Consider the following 21,557-nt stretch of genomic DNA (forward strand, 5'->3'; position numbering starts at 1 on the left):
ACATAGGAGAGCTCGACCTTTAGGTACCCTTTTATGTAGCTCGTTGTCTATGAGTACATATTGAGAAGCCAAAAGTCTCAAGGCTCGTTTCGCTCTTTTGTCAGCATGAGGAGGGTATTCTCCATTGGTGACATAGTTGAGAATGTTTGTGTACCATGGTTCTTCTTCTTGTTCTTCATCTTCGTCTTGGACTAGGTCGTTGTCTTCTATAGCCTGTATATATGCTGGTTTGTGCCTTTTTTCGATAGTTAGAGGCATTTGCTCGATATCCGTGGGAACCCTAACCATTGAGGCTAATCTTGCCAGGGCATCAACAAATTGGTTTTCTTCTCTAGGTAGATATGTATATTCCACCTTCTCTAACTGATCGGTAAGAGTTTCCAGATAAGTTTGATAAGGGGCTAGGCTTTCGCTCCTTACTTTCCACCTTTTAGATATTTGATTGATAATTAAAGAGGAATCTCCGAATATCCTTAACTTCTATACCCCCAATGCCAGAGCTGTTTCGAGGCCTACCACGCATGCTTCATATTCAGCAGCATTGTTGGTAACGTCGAAATCGAGCTTTATTGAGATTGGGACGTGTTCTTCCTTAGGTGATACTAGTAGCACTCCGACACCACATCCCTTTTGGTTTGAGGCTCCGTCGAAGTATAAGGTCCAAGTATCATCTTCGGTGACCATCAAATCTTCATCTGGAAATTCATTGTCCTGTATTGGTGTCGAGTCTTCTATTGGGAAATCTGCCAGAAAATCTGACACCACAGATCCTTTAATAGCTTTTTGTGGCATAAACCGCACATCGAACTGGGCTAAGTTGACTATCCATCTTGAAATACGTCCATTGAGCGTTGATTTCTCGAACAAGTATTTGAGTGGATCCAATCGGGATACTACGAAAACGGTATGCACCAACATGTAATGTCTCAACTTAGTTGTGGCCCACACCAAAGCGAGGCACAATTTCTCGAGTGGTGTATAGCGTGTTTCGTATTCGAGCATCTTCTTACTTAAGTAATAGATTGCATTCTCTTTGTTTTCTACCTCTTGTGCTAGCATGGCTCCCATTGTCTCTTTGGTAACCGTCAAATATAACCTAAGAGGTATTCCGGGAAGTGCTGGCGCTAATACGGGACGATTTGCGAGATAGGCTTTGATCCGGTCAAAGGCTTTTTGACACTCATCATCCCATATTACTGGTACGTTCTTCTTGAGCTTTTTGAAGATTGGTTCATATATCGTTGTCAGTTTGGATATAAACCTACTTATGTATTGCAACCGGCCAATGAATCCTCGAATCTGTTTCTCGGTCTTGGGCGGTGGCATTGACATGATTGCTTTAATCTTGGTTGGATCTATCTCTATTCCTCTAGAGCTTATGACGTACCCCAAGAGCTTGCCCGAGGTGACTCCAAAAGCACATTTTGATGGATTCAACCTCATATTGTATTTTCTTAACCTTTCGAAAATTTTCCTTAAGGCTACTTGATGGCCCGGACGGTCCTTTGATTTCACAATCATGTCGTCGACATATACCTCAACTTCTTTGTGCATCATGTCATGGAGTAAGGCAGTTGCTGCACGTTGGTAAGTAGCACCTGCGTTTTTCAACCCAAATGGCATTACCGTGTAACAGTAAGTGCCCCATGGTGTGATGAAGGTTGTTTTCTCCATGTCTTCTTCCGCCATGAGAATCTGATTGTACCCTGCGTATCCGTCCATGAATGAGAGAAGCGCGTGATTTGCTGTGTTGTCTACCAAAATATCGATGTATGGCAAAGGGAAGTCGTCCTTTGGACTTGCCTTATTTAGATCTCGATAGTCGACACACATCCTTACCCTTCCGTATTTCTTTGGAACTGGGACGACGTTGGCGACCCATTCAGGGTATTTGGATACCTTGATGAAACCTGCAGTTATTTGTTTTTGAACTTCTTCTTTTATCTTAAGTGCTACGTCGGGTTTCATTCGACGTAACTTTTGTTTTACAGGTTTCATTCCTGGTATTAATGGTATAGTGTGTTGAGCTATTTCTCTGCTAATGCCTGGCATATCTTCATATGACCAAGCAAATACGTTGATAAATTCCTTAAGCAAGTTAATTAAATCGGTTCTTTCTTGTTTATTCAATGTTAGTCCGATTGTAACTTCTCTTTTAAGAGTTGAATCATTTAAGATGTCAACTGTTTCAGTCTCTTCAATTATCGGTGTTTTCTTTTCTAGTGTTTCCATTGCTTTAATAATTTCTTTATCTTTTTCATCGTTAGCTAAGCAATATTCGTCATCTTGGGTTAGGGAAGAACACGAGAAGTAAGAAGAATGAGCGATATTATTATACTCTGAGATCATTACATCAAAGAGTGATATGTCCTCAGGGACTGGATCACTAACTATCCTAGGAGAAGAAGTAGGAAGGGGAGGCATTATAGCTAAAGACCTAAAAGATTCTACAGGGAAAGACTCTGACTCAGACTCTGACGATTCTTCAAACATTGGCCCTTGCCCTGTCGTGATCAATATCTTCCTTCCCTTCGGAGTAGTCACCTTGATAGTCTTGCGCCACCCTTGCAGCGATCCTTCGGCTGGAGTAATTAGCTTTGAGGGGTCGAAGTTTTCACTTTGTAGGACCGTTTGAATGAGTGAAGAGTTGTCTTCTTCATAAATTGACTCATTCTTTTCTCGCCCAAACAGTAGTCCCATGACGTTAAAGTCAAAGCATGGGGGTGCTTTCTCCTTATGGACGGGAGTTGGGATTTCGTCAGTGAAGTAGCAATCCAATAAAATCTCGAATCCTGGTTGTCGTATGCCATTTACAACAAATGGTTCGGGAAATTCATGGCATGGATAGTCCTCTCCTTCTTTTATAAACTGACCATTAAGTGTAAGAGGGTACTGATCCATTGGAATTGCTTTCTTTTGAATGCGAGCGTCCCTACGTGCTTTCAATTTGTCCTGGGCTCGCTTGAGATCTTTCCGAGTCGGTTCGAAACCAAGTCCGAAAGTCTCTAGTTTAGGGAGGCCAGGTGACTCCATCGATTTTGCTATTTGCATCTTCTTTCCTAAGGTCATCCCAGGGAAGTGTCCTTGTTTCTTTAGCATAGTGTTGATAATCATGTTAGAATGGGGGTCGTAGCAAAGAGATGTCCTTTCATCCCCTTGGATTAAGGAGACTTCTTCGTTAAAGCCCCATAGGTCTTCATCATCTTCGTCGTGCTCTACATTAATGATTGGATTCTCTATTGATTTGATCCTCATTGGCGAAGCATCAATAGTGATGGAGATTCCTCCAACTATGGCTTTCACTTGTTGGTGGAGAGATGAAGGGACGGCCTTTAGATCATGGAGCCAAGGGCGTCCTAACAACAGATTGAATGAGGCCTTGATTTCTACCACTTGAAAAGTAGTAGCATGTTCTATTACTCCTGCCGTCACATTTAGGGTTATTTTGCCAAGAGCTTGACGTCGAGTATTATCGTAAGCTCTTATTCCTTGTGTAGACGGAGTTAAGTCCTCATCCTTTATGCCAAGCATCCTTGCAGTCCTAAGTGGACAGACATTAATAGCCGATCCATTGTCTACAAGAGTCATGGGAACATTCATCCTTTTGCAGACTACCGTGAGGTTTAATGCCTTATAATGTTTATCACCTTCCGGGGGTAAATCTTTATCAGAGAAAGTGATTAGATTAATCGGACTAGGGAGGTCACTCGTGAGGAAGTTAGCTAGTCCCTCAAGAGTGGTGTCAGAATCTATCCCGATTTTATCCAAGGCATTCATCACAGCTAACCTATGTTCTCGAGATGTTGCTAGAAGCTTCCATACATTCATCTCGACTTTTGTCTTCTTGAATTTTTTAACGATGTCATTGTCTTCGATGATAGGTATGGGAACTTGTTGTACAGTAGGCATAGGTTGTGTTGAAACGGGAGGTTGCATCCTCCCGGATCTTGTGAGGACGTCTATTGATGAATCTTCTTCAGCCCAAATGTCGTCCGTGGTGTATTATACAGAAGGTGAAGGTCCCACTATGTCTTTTAGATAGACATCTTCTTCATCACTGTCCCATACTCCATTAACATTTATGTCCTCTTCTTGTTGAACTTGGACTAATTCCTTTCTATCAATCATTTTCTGCACCAAATCCTTGAACTTGAAGCAGTTTTCTAGAGTGTGTCCTCCTGACTGATGGTATTGACAGTAATATCTATCCGTCCTTTTTAATGATTCAAATGGTCTCGGTTCGAGAGGTTTGACCTTGCCACTCTCGGAGAGCATTTCAAACATCTGTGCATACGGGATCCCAATTGGAGTATAAACTTTATTGCTCTTCTTGGGTCTTTCGGTGACTTGTAAGGGAAAGTATTTTGCCTCATAAGTCGTTTTTACTGGTGTGAATTCTCTCTTAGGTTCTTCATCATATTCCTTGTGAAGTTCATTCAAAATTTTGAGAGTTTCACGTAATAGTTGCGATGTCTCCCTCAGATACAGTGCGAGCACTCTCATCTCTACCTCATTGGCTGGTTCTGGAAGATTATCTTTGACATCGAAAAAGGTCTCTTCTTCTTCCTCTTCGACATTGGTTGCTTTGACAGGCTTAATGAGAGATGAGGGGTCAACTTCGCTTTCTTCATCGGAGATAGCCAATGTGTGAGCTAGAGGTGCATTGTCAATACTCGGTTTCTTACTAGCAGGGGGCAATGGCAGCTTGTTACTGTCAATTAGGTCTTGGATAGCTTCCTTAAGCTTCCAACAGCTTTCAGTAGAATGGCCCCTATCTTGGTGATATTTACAATGTGCATTGGGGTTCCAATTAGGCGACCTCTTCTCGACTGGTGGATCTCCAAATGGTCCAATGGGAGTTATAAGACCTTTTGCATTTAGTCGATCAAACGCGGTGTCATAACTCATGCCAATAGGAGTGAAGTTTCTCCTAAACGGTTTATTTTGTCCTTGATTGTTCATGGCAAGGACTTCTCCTAGATTAAAGGCGCTAACATTATTTGAGTGGGCGGTTTTGGAAGAAGAAGGATTGTCGTTCTTCTTTCCTTTCCAGCCACTGTTGGAGTTATTGGTGGCAACTTTGGATTTAGCCAAGTCATCTTCAATATTAATCCCAATATCATAAACAGCCTTAAAGGTATGAAGGTTATTTTGATATTTAAGATGTTTTGAATATTTTTCTTGGAGGTTTTTAATGAACAGTCTCACGGACTCTTTTTCACTTGGTACCTCAATCATTTTAGCTGAGGTTTCTCTCCACTTGTTAAAGAAAGATGTGAAACCTTCATTCTCCTTCTGTTTGAGGATTTCGAGTTCTCTATGGTCAGTTTCGACTTGAACGTTGCACTTGTACCTATCAACGAAAGCGTTTGCTATGGATTCCCAAGTAGAGGTCTTTTCTTTTTTCAAGAGAAAAGAACCATTGTTGGCAAACGGTCTCGAGAGATAGCGAGAACAGAGAAGGGAAGACTTTCTTATCGATACCCTTGATACTCATTATTGTTTCAAACGCTCTTAGATGGAAGTATGGGTTGTCGATTGCCCTAAACTTTGGGATGTCGTTGGCACTGAACTTCTGCGGAAGAAGATCTTTATCCACCGAGACCCCTTGGGATGTGAGTTCTTGAAACTTGTAGTCGTTGGACAACTTGCTTAGGCTTTCTTGCATGAGGTCCATTTGTTGTTGCTTCGCGGGATCCTCGATCTTAAGTGCGAGAAGCTTCAGTGTCTCAGTTACAGTAGCCAGTTGGTTCTTAAGATCGTTGACTTCTTCCTGAGTTGCCATTATGACTCTTGCTTTCCTCTTGCGGGGTATAGGTTTGTCGAAAAGTTGGACTTGTACGAAGAGATTATCTTTGATTAATCGTCCCTCTTTTCTTGACCACGCGCTGTAAATTAAGCCAATTTGCGTTTTAATTACTTGACTCGAATCAATTTGACTTTATGGTTTTTATTTTATTAAAAAAAAAAAAAAAAAAAAAGTAGAAAAAAAAAGTATGCATATTTTTAGGGAGCAATAATGTATATGTGTTTAGGGAACTTAAGTATTATTATTTATTGGAGGATTAATATCCGACTTACCCCCCTAAAAAAAATAACGAAAAATGACGCGCGCATACAAGACTCTCTTAATCATGGTCAAAACATGTGTATTGGTGTGTGTATTGAGTGTAAGTGACATGCTTGGACTCTTGTGTAAGACCATGGGACTTAGTGCCTAAACTCGAATATTAATTTAATTAAGCATTATAACAGCAAAATTAGTCGAGTTAAACAGAAAATTGACTAAATAGACAGTAGGTGATGACTCGACAAATAATTCGAACTGTCGGCCAAGCGACAGAACTGGCGTCACAATATGGTGCTTGGCGCCAGACTTTTTAGTAAGTGTCTGGCGCTACGCACCATACAGTGGCGCTACAGCTCAGATTTTGGCACCAATATTGGAGCCTCGATCTGGGACTGTTTTCGATATTATTAGTCAACTGGGGTATGCCTAAAGTCGTACTAGGTCAATTCCGATTAAAAGAAAAGAAAAAAGAATTTATTAACTCGAATTGATTAATTAATTAATTAATTAGGCAAAGTTCTTTAAGTCATTAATTTTAATCTCAACACAAATCAACAAACGGTTAAGAGGAGCATAGGATATATATGCACAACAAATAATGCACAATTAGTCAAGTAGGCACAACATGATGCAATGAGTTCGCAACCTAACCATGGCTCTAGTTCTCTAAAGTTCGGGATATGGTTTAGTCAAATAGGGTCCATGGTTAATTGTTCAGATGCACCGCGTAGAAGCCTAACCGTGAAGGGTTAACGCGTGTGGATAGAACACCGCGAGTTTATTTTTAGAAAAACTCGCTTCCATGGTTTGGTGAATTCAACCTCTCAGATGTACCCTTTGTTGCCAGGAGCGTTCAATCGGGTAGATAGAGCATGAATTCCCAGAGGATTATGTCCATATGTAGAACACATATGGGTTTCAGAAAAGTGAGAAAAAATTCAATCAGGAAGCAGGATCGAGCAAACAACGCGAAAAACCGGTCGAAATTAGAACGCATATTTCTGGCTCGGTATTGGGGGAAATTGGCGCCAGCAAACAGAGACTGGCGCCAACTTTTAACTGTAGCGCCTGGCGCCAATACTGGCGTCTGGCACTACGGCTAAAAAATTGGCGCCAAGCTCTGGCCCCTGACACTACTTCCCACATGCCTCAGCAGCTTTCTGTGCTCAATAAAATCATCCAGTTTCGCACGGTGTTATTTCAGTCCTAGTTGTGAAAGACATTTCTCAAATTTCCTACGTGTAAAATCCTATGTTTTTTGACTCATTACGGATGGTCTTTCCAATGAGAACTTTTTTATGCATATGCCACAATGTTAATCAAAATTACGCACATGAAATACTTAGAACTTTTCGAGTCTCATCCACTCATTCTAAATCATTGCCGAAACAAATTCAGGAATTAAAATAGAAATCCTCCCCAGCGGAGTCGCCAAAAACTATAGGGAATAGTTTTTAGCCTTTAAAAACCCCACTAGCTTGAACCCCACTGTGATCATACACTAAAGTACGGTGGCGTCCAAAAGGGAAGAAGATAGAGCAAAAGAGTCGCCAACAAGTTTTTAAGGAACTTGTAAACCATCACGAGGTGAAGGTTACACCCCTTAACGATCCAAGAGATCGTCAACTCCATAAGGTCATGAACCAAAATAAGGGTTCGGGGATGAAGATACAAATCCAACCTAAAAGAGATTGAACCTGCCCTAATAATAGGCCTCTACTTTATTATGCTCGTATTCATGTGCGCTTTCTGACTAACATGCAATCAATAGGATTAACCCTAAACCTGTTTAATCTATGTTGGTTGAATTTAATGCACAAATAAACTATCATTGGTGATCACTTGAATTATAATCACAATTAACCCTAACAAGATTATTAATATCTTATTAAGCGTGATTGCAAATACAAATTCCCTTTAAACATGCAATAAAAGGTGATCAAGCAATAACAATAAAATAATATATAACACATATTAAGCAACATAATAAATCAACATCATTAATAATAATAATATCAATCATAATTAATAATAATCATAATCATGTTAAAGCATAGCAAGATCCTAGGCATGATACTAACAAGATTAATAACAAACCCTAGCATGTCACTAAGCAATAAAAATCAAATCTTTAGCCCTAACATGATACTAACATGAATTAATATTAGGAAGAATATAGGAAGCATCGTACTTTTAATCATACTTGATATTAAAGTTACCCTAGACATGATACTAGGAAGATCAAAACGCCTTAACATAACATTAGGAATCATAATAACAACCTAAGCATGATTTCTACATCATAAATCAATAAAACCAATTAAAGTACTTACTTGGATGCCTCGTACCTCTTTCTAATAACAAAATACACACGTTAGTAACTTCAAGGAAAATAATAAACAAAACAATTAAATTAAATAATTGAAATAGAGATTTGGAACCAAACCCTCATAAATTAAAACCTTTCACGTCTAGGGCGAAGGCAAATTCGAATATGGCTAGGTGTTTCTAGATCTTGTGAATGCGGAATTATTTATTTGAGAGAAACAAATTAAGAAAAGAATGAAAAATAGAGATGAATGAGATGAATGATTATAGAAGAATGATTTGTGAATGAGAAAGAGAATTGATGATTCTTGATGAATGATTGGGAGAATAGATGAATGAATATTGATAATTGGTGAATCTTGGTGAATGAAAACGGAGTTTTTGATACGATATTTATAGAGAAAATCATCCAAAAAAGATAATTTATCAAAACAGAGTCTGAAGACCACAAAACCACCTTGGCGCCAGCCCTGGCTCATTAGCGCCAGGACCAGTGGCTAGCGCCAGGCGCCAATGCTGGCGTCTGGCGCTAATCCTGATTCCAGGCGCCAAGGCCTGGGGTTGGACGCCAAACCGGATTTTAACGCGTTTTCGAAAATCTGATAATTTTACCGTACTGGAAGATAAAATAATATAATTTCAATCGAAAATGCTATTTGATCTGATTAAAACTCTGAAGAGTCCTAATTGAATTAAGAATGATAAGACCTTCTAGAATGTTCTAGAAGACTAAAACCATTCCTAATTACATTAGGAATGATAAATTAGACTAGGCCCTCCCCTAGATCATAAGGCCGTACTTAAAGCTCAAACCGGGCCCAGTTTAGTAAGTTGGCCATAAATTCCTCAATATTCATCGGAATTGGGCTTATAATATATCGTTGGAAAGGTCTTTGCAAGCCCCATCCAACTAAACCACTACTGGACCCATATTATGGACCAACCAACTGGATTGGCTATTTTCTTAAAATAAAGTTTTCAAAAACAGGGAGAAGAGAAAAAGAAATAAAACTTTCCGCAACACTAGACATTTCCGCACTTTCGTTTCATTCGATTATGATTCGACGTGAAAGGTACTCATCACCGGGTTTGGTTTTGGGGAGACACAAATGGGTGTCTACACTCACTAAGGATTTAACTTTTCTACACAATCGTTTTAGTCATTTGCCTAGTGACGATCCCATTCAAATTGCACTTCCTAAGGCAATGTTCCATTATGATGAGGATGCAAGTGCATGGTTAAACAAACAAGATGTGAAGGAATTTTTAAGCGGTTTAATGCTTAACATTTCTCTCATTCAAATATTCATGAGGTACGGGCTCATGCCACTTAAATTAATTTGTTGTATATATTAGTGTTGTTTATCCTTCATATATGTCAATTAATTTTTCATTGCACATGCACGTAGAGCACTACGGGAGCACTTAAGTGACACTGATTCACCTAGTAAAGTTGGGTGGTTATGCCCCGAACAGACATCCGAGACTAGAATCTTACACAACTCCCCCGAGGTGATGTATTATGTTAACCATAATATTCGGGAATCAATGCGTGCGGGAGACAAGTTCATATTCGCCCCATGTTATGAGGAGTACGTTTAACCATGTGTAATTAAATTCTTTCTACATCTGATTTATTTGTTGTACCCTAATTATTGATGTGTTTGTGTATTGTGAATTTATGTAGGTATCATTGGTTCCTCATGGTGATTTGTCCTGCTAATAACACAATCTTTCACCTTGATTCAGCTCGATCAACAAAGAAGTACCTCGTGATGTCTGTACTACAAAAGTAAATATAGCTACCTAGTGTTGAGTATCTTAACCTAACTCATTTAGTAGTCAAACTAATCAAATTTGATTTTACTTTCCTATAGTATTATGAAGAAGATACATGGTCGTGCTCCACGGGGTCCTACATGGAAATCACCTATGGTAATGCCCCATCATATTGTGATTATCTTAATAAACATTGCTAAAACAATTGTGGGTTTTATGTGACGTTTGATTCATTTGATTTGTTCCTATGCTAGTGCCCACAACAAGATAATGGATTTGATTGTGGATTATACGTGATGAGATTCATGCTTGAGATAGCGACTCATTGTTCCAACACCATACATCTTGATGAGGTACGACCTTAAACTTAGTAAAATGCCCTTATTCTGTGATTTCAAGGCTTAGCCACTTATAACTAAGTATAATTGACATGTTATGAGGAAGAACTTGGTCATTTGTTGAAAAATGTAGAAAATGGGCAAGTAGAAGTCAAATAGGCCTTATTTTGGCTATTTTGGATGAAAATGCAAACTTAAACTTAGTAAAATGTCCTTTTTCTTTGATTTCAAGGCTTATCCACCTATAACTAAGTATAATTGACATGTTATGAGGAAGAACTTGGTCATTTGTTGAAAAATGTGGAAAATTGGCAAGTAGAAGTCAAATAGGCCTTATTTTGGCTATTTTGGATGAAAATGCGACCTTAAACTTAGTAAAATGCCCTTATTCTGTGATTTCAAGGCTTAGCCACTTATAACTAAGTATAATTGACATGTTATGAGGAAGAACTTGGTCATTTGTTGAAAAATGTAGAAAATGGGCAAGTAGAAGTCAAATAGGCCTTATTTTGGCTATTTTGGATGAAAATGCAAACTTAAACTTAGTAAAATGCCCTTTTTCTTTGATTTCAAGGCTTAGCCACCTATAACTAAGTATAATTGACATGTTATGAGGAAGAACTTGGTCATTTGTTGAAAAATGTGGAAAATTGGCAAGTAGAAGTCAAATAGGCCTTATTTTGGCTATTTTGGATGAAAATGCGACCTTAAACTTAGTAAAATGCCCTTATTCTTTGATTTCAAGGCTTAGCCACCTATAACTAAGTATAATTGACATGTTATGAGAAACAACTTGGTCATTTGTTTAAAAATGTAGAAAATGGGCAAGTAGAAGTCAAATAGGCCTTATTTTGGCTATTTTGGATGAAAATGCGACCTTAAACTTAGTAAAATGCCCTTTTTCTTTGATTTCAAGGCTTAGGCACCTATAACTAAGTATAATTGACATGTTATGAGGAAGAACTTGGTCATTTGTTGAAAAATGTAGAAAATGGGCAAGTAGAAGTCAAATAGGCCTTATTTTGGCTATTTTGGATGAAAATGCGACCTTAAACTTAGTAAAATGCCTTTTTTCTTTGATTTCAAGGCTTAGCCACCTATAACTAAGTATAATTGACATGTTATGAAGAAGAACTTGGTCATTTGTTGAAAAATGTAGAAAATGGGCAAGTAGAAGTCAAATAGGCCTTATTTTGGCTATTTTGGTCATTTGTTTATGCGACTGTTTTTAATTTTCCCAAGTATTTAATTTTTTACATATTAATTTAATTTATTCTAACATAATTTATATATATTCCAAGTTTTGCAAGGTGCAAAAGGGGGATCCGTTAACTAGCAAAGAGCTTAATGAAGTTCGAGACATGTTGGCATCTTTCATCACCTTCAATTTGTAAATGTGGCATCATTATGAATTATACTTTGTTTATTATTAACTTTTAAACTACAATATTGACTAGTTATTAGTATTGTTTGTATTTATTTATATATCACACTTTACTTAATTTGTTGTATTGCATTTGGTTTTTAATTATAAAAGTAGTCTAAAAATATATTTTTAATTCTTGTTATGATTATTGAATTTTTAGCAATAATATGGCAGAATATTATAGCAGGATCAGTTGCAGGATTAATTGCAGGCCAAAAAAAAAAAAAAAAAAAAAAATTAGAACCTTTTATTGCCACCGGTTTACCGGTTCGAACCGGTGGCAATAGTCATCATTCAGCAGCAAAAAAACCGCGCCAATTTATTATTGCCACCGGTTAACCGGTAGTATTACCACCGGTTAACCGGTGGCCATGAACACTATTGCCACCGGTTTTGAACCGGTGGCCATTTGATGCATTATTGCCACCCCCCAAATGACCACCGGTTCAAAACCGGTGGCAATGGGGGGTTTTCAACCGGTGGCCATTAGCATTTTTCGCCTAGTGATTGTAACAAATTCTACAAAAAGTGGTTGTTACTGTGTGGTTTTCCTTTTCTCTTTCTGAATTTCTGAAACAAATCCTAACCTCAATTTTTGAGTTTGAGAATTCGAAAATTAGTGGTCGTCGTGATTGATGTTCGAGCATCAACGTTGAAAAATTTCGATGCCTGTTCACAACTTCACATCGGCGTTGTCTATGTATGAGGCAAGTGATATTGTTTTCAGCGAACACGAATTTAAATTGAATTGGTGAATTTGGAAGACATTTTTGTTTATGAACTTGGAATGCATTTTGGCATTTTCTGGGTAGTAATTATGCCCAATTGATAAAACGGTATCAATTAAATCTCAAATCAGTTGTAATTCCATTGAGGTTAGTGATTTTACAACAACTACTCAATAAACAGAGTAGTTTTACCTTCCCCTCAAAAAAAAAAAAAAAAAAAAAAAAAAGAAGAAGAAGAGAGAGAGTAATTTTTCCTCAATTAATCCTTAATTAATTACGTATTCACGAAAAAAAATTATTGTACCTAACAATAATAAATGGCGTATACTGGACTTCTTATAGCAACTCTAATGGCAAGCTAATTGTCGAATTAGCTTGCCATGCCACATAAGCTAATTGTCATTTTAGCTAATTTAAGCTTCAATGACTAGCTATTAGCTTACTAAATAAATTAACCACACCTCCTTAATTTATATTTTTTTACTTTCATTTTATTTATTCTAATTTGTTTTATTTTAGCAAGTTTTTCAGCTTGACCAAGCTAATTGCATCTTCTAACTCCAATGGTCAAGCTAGTTGTAATACCCCGTATTTTCATACGTATTTCTAATTAATTAGTTAAGATTTTTTTAATAAAAAGGGTATTTTAGTAAATTTATTATTTAGAGCCAAAATAATATTTAAATTTTGGTGCCAAAAGCATTTTGAAAACTAATCATTATTTTGGATAAGATTTATTATCCATTTATCTTATCTTAAAAACCGGATTATTTACATATTTTGGATATTTTAATTAAAGCAAAATTATATTTTATTTATTATATTAAATTGCCGAAAATTCCCATTTATTTAGCTAGGAAATTCGGATTTTCTATGTATAGAAAATCTGATTTTCTTAGTTAATTATTGGTGAATAATTGGTATTTAATTAATTAATTATTTATTTAATTATTCTATATTATTTACACAATTATTTTTATTCCTTAAACCGAGCAAAATCTTCCTAAATACTAGTAATGGAATCTCCTATTTTCCTTAATTCTAATACTCCATCATTTTAGTATCCAATCATCATATTCTCTTGCCTTTTGTTCCTCTTTATTATTCCCCAAGTAATTCTAATTTCCTTATTATTTTTCATGACATACATACATTCCATATTCAAGTATACACAATCACCTTAATATCCAAACTTTCCTTAATTCTTTATTCACTTCTCCAAGTAATCTCTTAAACCCTAATTACCATAATTCTTCTACAATTTCCTACCATAATTCATGCTCATACTAGCCTATAAATACCCCTTCATACCTCTCACATTCTTCATACCAATTCTCTTCTTTTCTTCTCCTCAATTTTACACAAATCATCCCGTTTATCTTTGAAGCCAATTTTCGGGCACTTCTGGTCAGTTTTTGGGGTATTGACGTTTCACAAAAGATTGTTCCTCTCAAAAAATCCTTGAGTTTAGGATCAAGAATCACCCAATTCGAAGTTATATCAAAGGAGTTATAGCCTCTGCAAGTTCTGCCTATTCTTTCCAACGCAAATCCAATACTTCTCTCTTTCTTGTTTTCTTATCTTTTCTTCTTCTCTTCTCTTATTCAATTATTATTATTATTATTATGGGGGATTTTTAAAAATTATTATGAGTAGTTTTAATTATATAAAATCATATTTTTAATGATGTTTATGAAAATTAATTTAAAAGGTTCATGTACATATAGTTGGGGGTTTTTAATCATTTGCTAACCTTAAATTGATTAAGGTTATATTTATTTGTAGGGTGTGTTCAACCAAGATTCTTGAGGTTCTTTTGGTGTGTATAGCTAAGCAAGGATCAAGGTACGTTTAGGTGGCTAGATACCTTCGAAAGTGATTGGTTTGAATATCATGTTTCTACATGATTTGTTTGGTGATTGAATTGAATTGAATTATGATTTATGAAATAAAGTATGTTTGGAGGTATTATAAAATTATTTTGAATGATTGATTTTTAAATCATGTTTTGAATGGTTTGAATTACTTATCATGTTTAAATAAATGATTTGATTTTAAAAGGTTTGTTGGATTAAAAGGTTTTTCAAGGAAGAGTTATTAATATGAGATTTTATTCTCAAGTATTTATTCAAAAGGTTTTGATTTTGAAAGTATGTGGAAGGAGTTTGAATTATATTGAAATTATTGGATATTAAAAGGATTTATTATTGAACCATTAAAATATTATTATTAATGCTTTATAAGCATGTTGGTAATCCTACTATGCGGATTTGGTTTATTGATAAGACTATGGACTTTGTATGACCAATCTTTCCTCAAAAATAGCCTTGTAATATAAGGAGACTAGCTTGGGGGGTGTGCACACTTGGGTGAGGAATTAAATTAAAGAAATTGGTTCAAAAAGGAATTGGATTTTAAAGGAATTGGTTTATCAATTATTTTGAATGTTGAATCAGAAATTGGTTTTGAATCATGAGTTTTGGAATTATTGGATTATTTATTGGAAATTGGTTTTAAAGCATGTTTGCGAATAAATTGAGTTTACATTATCTTTCACTTATCGTACTTAGCTGTAGGGAATAATTTCAAGCCTTTAAAATCCCACTAGCTTGAACCCCACTGTGATCATACACTAAAGTACGGTGGCATCCAAAAGGGAAGAAGATAGAGCAAAAGAGTCGCCAACAAGTTTTTAAGGAACTTGTAAATCGTTCACGAGGTGAAGGTTACACCCCTTAACGATCCAAGAGATCGTCAACTTCATAAGGTCATGAACCAAATAAGGGTTCGGGGATGATGGTACAAATCCAACCTAAAAGAGATTGAACCTGCCCTAATAATAGGCCTCTACTTTATTCTGCTCGTATTCATGTGCGCTTTCTGACTAACATACAATCAATAGGTTAACCCTAAACCTGTTTAATCTATGTTGGTTGAATTTAATGCACAAATAAATCTATTATTGGCGATCACTTGAATTATAATCACAATTAACCCTAAACAAGATTATTAATTATCTTATTAAGCGTGATTACAAGTACAAATTCCCTTTAAACATGCATAAAAAGGTGATCAAGCAATAAAGAATAAAATATAATATATATCAAGCAACATAATAAATAACCAACATCATTAATAACAATAATATCAATCATAATTATAATCATGTTAAAGCATAGCAAGATCCTAGGCATGATACTAACAAGATTAATAACAAACCCTAGCATGTCACTAAACAATAAAAATCAAATCTTTATCCCTAACATGATTCTAACAATCATAAATATTAGGAAAAATATAGGAAGCATCGTACTTTTAATCATACTTGATATTAAAGTTACCCTAGACATGATACTAGGAATTTATTCTTGTCACCCTAAACATCAAATTAAGGAAAACATCCTAACATGATACTAGGAATCAAAATAACAATCTAAGCATGATTTCTACATCATAATATCAATTAAACCATTAAAGTACTTACTTGGATGCCTCGTACCTCTTTCTAATAACAAAATACACACGTTAGTAACTTCAAGGAAAATAACAATCAAAGCAATTAAATTAAATAATTGAAAGAGAGATTTGGGACCAAACCCTCAGAAATTAAAACCTTTCACGTCTAGGGCGAAGGCAACTTCGAATATGGCTAAGTGTTTCTAGATCTAATGAATGCGGAATTTTGTATGAAAAAGCAAGAAAGAATTGAAGAAAGAAAAGAATGCTAAAGAATTAATGTTTGCTGAGAATTGATGAATGAGAGATGTAGATGATGAATGATTGTAGATGAATGAATTGCGAATGAAGAGAGTTGATGTGAATTCCTGAATGAAAACGAAGTTTTTGATACGATATTTATAGAGAAAATCATCCAAAAAAGATAATTTAACAAAACAGAGTCTGACGATCACAAAACAGTATTGGCGCCAAACCTGGCTAGCTGGCGCCAGGCACCAGTGGCTAGCGCCAGGCGCCAATGGCTAGCGCCTGGCGCCAAGGCCTGGGGTTGGACGCCAAACTGGATTTCAACGCGTTTTCGAAAATCTGATAAATTTCCCGTACTGGAAGATAAAATAATATAATTTATTCGAAAATGCTATTTGATCTTGATTAAAACTCTGAAAAGTCCTAATTGAATTAGGAATGAAAAGAACCTTCTAGAATATTCTAGAAGACTAAAACCATTCCTAATTGCATTAGGAATGATAAATCATGTTAGGCCCTCCCCTAGATCATTAGGCCGTACATAAAGCTCAAATCGGGCCCAGTTTAGTAAATTGGCCATAACTTCCTCAATATTCATCGGAATTGGGCTTATAATATATCGTTGGAAAGGTCTTTGTAAGCCCCATCCAACTACACCACTATTGGACCCATATCATGGACCAACCAAACTAGATTGGCTGTTTTCTTAAAATAAAGTTTTCAAAACCAGGGAGAAGAGAAAAGAAAAAAAACTTTCCGCTACACTAGACCTTTCCACACTTCGTTTCATTCAATTATGATTCGACGTGAAAGGCACTCATCACCGGGTTTGGTTTTGGGGAGACACAAATGGGTGTCTACATTAGCATAATTTGTTAATCCGTATTTCTTATTTGTTTTGGTTCGCCCTGTTTACCGTAATGGTAAGCAGTGTTGACTATTTTCAGGTGGAGTTATGAATGAGCATATGGGAGTCCCGGGATTTGCTTCACCTAGTTTAGGGATGTTGGTCTTGTGTTTATTTTGAGTACTCATAACAATGTTACTATTTTTATAAGTATTAATAAAAGAAAGTTGAGTTTCCGCTGCAAAGTATTGGTTTATTTTAGTAAGTTTGAGTAGCCTTGCGTAATCACGCGGCGGTAATACGCCCAAGTCTATCTTTACGGTATAATTATACGTATTATACTGGTATTTTCGTAGAGGGAGATTTGGGGGTGTTACACTAGTAGCTAGGGATTATTTAACATTGCAAACAAATTCTAGCTACAACCATTGGAGTTGCTCTATCATCTTAAATTCTTAATGGTGTTCTTTTGCTACTCCACTCGTCTATCACACTCAGGGAGGAAACAAGAGTGTGGGTGTAGATTAAAAAAAACTGTAAAAGTTTTAACTTAGGTAAAGGCGGGAAACAGCTTTATTACCGGCCGTCAAATGTACCGTTACGTCCTTTACAATCCCGAACAAAGCAATTTAATAATACTTCCTACAGCAAAGCAGGGCCCACAAGAGTCCTAATTTATATTTTTATGTAAATCAAACTAATGAACCGGGGCACCCTTTTCTCTAATCTAATGAATTGATTGATTGAAATTTATTTGTAAAGAGAGGGGTAGTTTGATCCAATGAAATTTATGCACCAAAACTAATTCCCTCTTGGCTTCAAATATAAAGATAGTATTAGGTTGGATGTGCATACAATGTGTGCATAGAATATGATTTTCATTAGAAAATTATAATGTATGTGTCTGTGAATAATGTAAACAAATAAATAAATAAAAATACAAAGTAAAGTCATGACAAGACTTGAATTTAGGATCGTCCTAAAGTCTACGGAGGCCCTGTGCGATTAAAAATAAATGGGGCCCTCATTCAATCTATAGTATTCCGTATAAAATTGTGGATGATGTATCTGTTTGTTAAAGTTTTTAAGGGTTGATACCAAAAGAATAAGATCAAACCCTTTCTCGCTTTTTTTTTGGATCTTATTAGTCTAGAAAATAGGATTACCCTTAGCGCATAGCTCCTATTGATTTAGCAAACACATAGGATGAAAAATGTACCATTACATGTATAATAGGTGGCACGTGGTAAGTACCACTAAATGCATAATTGTACACAAAAAGTACTATTCAGACAGCTTATACATTAATAGTTTATTATACATACACAATGGTACATTATAATGTACCACTATAGAGTCAGCTTCTTCCAAAAGCTTGCCAAATTTACATTTTTGCCCTCCTATATGTTTATGCGCTAAGATGCACTCAATAGGATTATGTGCGTTTTTTTTTGTTTTTAATTTCCTTATTATACTTTTAGCAGATATCTTTTCTTTGAGTTTGATTCAATGTATTTGTTAGATGTGTATGATTTTGGAGTGTAGTTTATTAGTGATCAAATAGTAGGATGAAGAAATTTTAAAGCGTAGCATACATTTATTATTGTGTCATGTGTGGATAAGTAAACTAAGTGTACCCAAAAAAAAAAAAAAAAAACAGGAGTGAAGAAGTTTTAAAGTTCATGTAATGACGTTCACGTTTAACATTATCAATTTTTTCATTTATTATAAGATAAATATTTTCAAAGAAGTTTAAATTCGAGCTAATAAGTTCAAGTAAGTTTAGATAAGATATACTTATATACATTACATGTTCATATTATTTCTAGTAAAATTCGGGTCGGGTCAATAACAAGTCGGGTTGATTTCGAATCGAGGTAACAGGTTGTAGGGATGAAAGTTCGGTTTTTGGTTTGGTTTTTTGCCCAAACCGAAACCGAACTACTTTAATTCGGTTTCTGTATTTTTGAAACCACACCGCACCACTTTACTTTAGAAACCGAATCAAACCAAACCATATTTATTTCGGTTTCATAATAAGAAACCGAACCAAACCGAATTTTTTAGGCCTCATTTATTTGGGCCAATAATCTGCAATTTTTTGGGCCTCATTCATCAACAAAGCAGTACTGCAGCAGCATAATATCATTAACAAGTTCTAAAATTTCTAATTCAACAAGTTTCAACTTAACAAAATCAAATCAAACCAATCGATACACATAATTAAACAATTTTTAACAACAAAGTAACAAAATCAAACCAACCAATCCATACAAACAAGTTTTAACAACAGAATTGAACAAGTTTTTAACAAGAACAACAGCACTGCAGTCTGTAGCACAACAGCAAAATGGCAGAAGAGTAGTCATACACCAAACCCCTACACAACGACCCCTACACAACGACCCTTCCCTAGAATTTGGGTTTCAAAGTCTAATTCGACCATGAAAACACTAGATCTAGTGTTTTCATGGTCGAATTTGACATGAAAACCCTTTAGTTGATGCCCTTGATGGAGTTCGAAAATCCTCGAAATGGTTCGTCGATGGTGATGCGAATGGAAGGTGGAGAAGTGAGAAGAGAAAAGGAGAGAGAGTGAAGGGGGAGAAGTGAGAACTGGGAACTTGAGAAGAGGAAAGGAGAGTGAGTGAGAAGACTGAGAAGATCAGAAGAGGAGAGAGAAGGGTGAAGCGTGGAGCCGCGGAGAAGAGAGAAGAGGAAATGAGAGAATTAGGATTTTTTTCATTTATATACTTAGGGTAAATCTGTTGGGCTAGGGTTATTTTTTGGGTTTGGGCCTATATTTCGGTTTGGTTCGGTTTTTTCGATTTTCACTTTCTTAAACTGTTTTTTCGGTTTTTCACTTTCTCAAACCGAAACCGAACCAAAAACCGAATTATTTTTTTTTCAAAACCGAAACCAAACCACTTTTTTAAAAAAAAAAAACCAAACCATATTTGTTATTCGGTTCGGTTTTAAACCGAATTTGTTTCACCCCTAGCAGGTTGGGTTGAATTTTGAGTCGGGTAAGTAACAAGTCGAGTTAAATTCGGGTTGAGTTAAGAACAAGTCGGGTTGAATTCAGGTCGGGTTCGTAACAGGCTGGGTTAAATTTGGGTTTTGACTGGTTAAAACGGGTTTGGATCAATTTCGGTTCAGGTCGGGTTCGGTTCATTCAATAATTTACGGGTTACATTCAAGTCGGGTCATCTCCAGGTCGGTTCATGTTCAGGTTCGAGTCTCAAATACTCGGATCAACTGGGTTCTAGGGTTGGTCTCAGGTCAAGTCACCATTTTTTCAAGTTCAGACGAGTCGATTAATAATCAGGTTCAGGTTAGCTTTTGACAGCTCTAGTAAATTAGCTAGGAACTTTACAAAATTGAGAGCAAGTTCACAACTATACCATCGGAGATGTTTTTAGACCACTTCCAATGGTGAGACTCAACTATGATTATTGAAATACAAAATGAGTTGTTTTTTACTTCCAATGGTGAGATCATACCCACTTCTCAATTTAGCAACTCATATTAAATATAATTTTCCAATGGTAAGACTCTCTAAAATATACAAATGTCACTTTCAATTTATGGCCATCAATTATTGTAAGATTAAAAAATAATAAAAAAAAAGGTAAAACTTAAATAACTTACAAAATATATTAGAATATTAACAAGGGCCTATACTTTTTGTCAAATGAGACTCAAAGTTTATAGTATCTAAACATAGCAAAAAATACTCTCTCTCTCCTAAATATACTCACTTGAATCTCACCATTAGAGAGGGTCTTATATGCTTTCTCCGTAACAAAATACTTTGTAGATCTTACACTTTGATGATAAATGTGAGCAATATTTTATTAAAGTATAACATCTATTTCGTTACGGAGGAATTATACAGAGTTACATAGCTGAATAGAGTGTATAAGATAGCAAAGCATAGAGAGGGGTGATCAGTATGTCTGAAGCTAAAGATTTAGCACATATGCAGCTAAAGATTTAGCACATATGCATTTTAATCTGATAATTTATAAATTTGCATGTTTGAAGCGATTTACCTCGTACACATTTTAATATGATAACTAGTGTAACATACACGACGCATAGTTGATAGTTGGCTTACATGTTAGATCTTTCTTATAAGAGGTTGGGTGTTCAAATCCCCTTACCATCATCTTTTTATATGAAGCAATATCGAGTGACGTGGCATAATGATTCTCTTTTTATATGAAGCAATATCGAGTGACGTGGCATAATGATTCAGGTTGATTGAGTAGTGATGATGTGACATAATGAGAGATGGAGTAGGTGACGTGGCATTGTCTACGTGGCACAGAGA

The sequence above is a fragment of the Chenopodium album genome, chromosome 3 (genome assembly GCF_948465745.1).
Source record: "Chenopodium album chromosome 3, dcCheAlbu1.1, whole genome shotgun sequence".
Classification (NCBI taxonomy): domain Eukaryota; kingdom Viridiplantae; phylum Streptophyta; class Magnoliopsida; order Caryophyllales; family Amaranthaceae; genus Chenopodium; species Chenopodium album.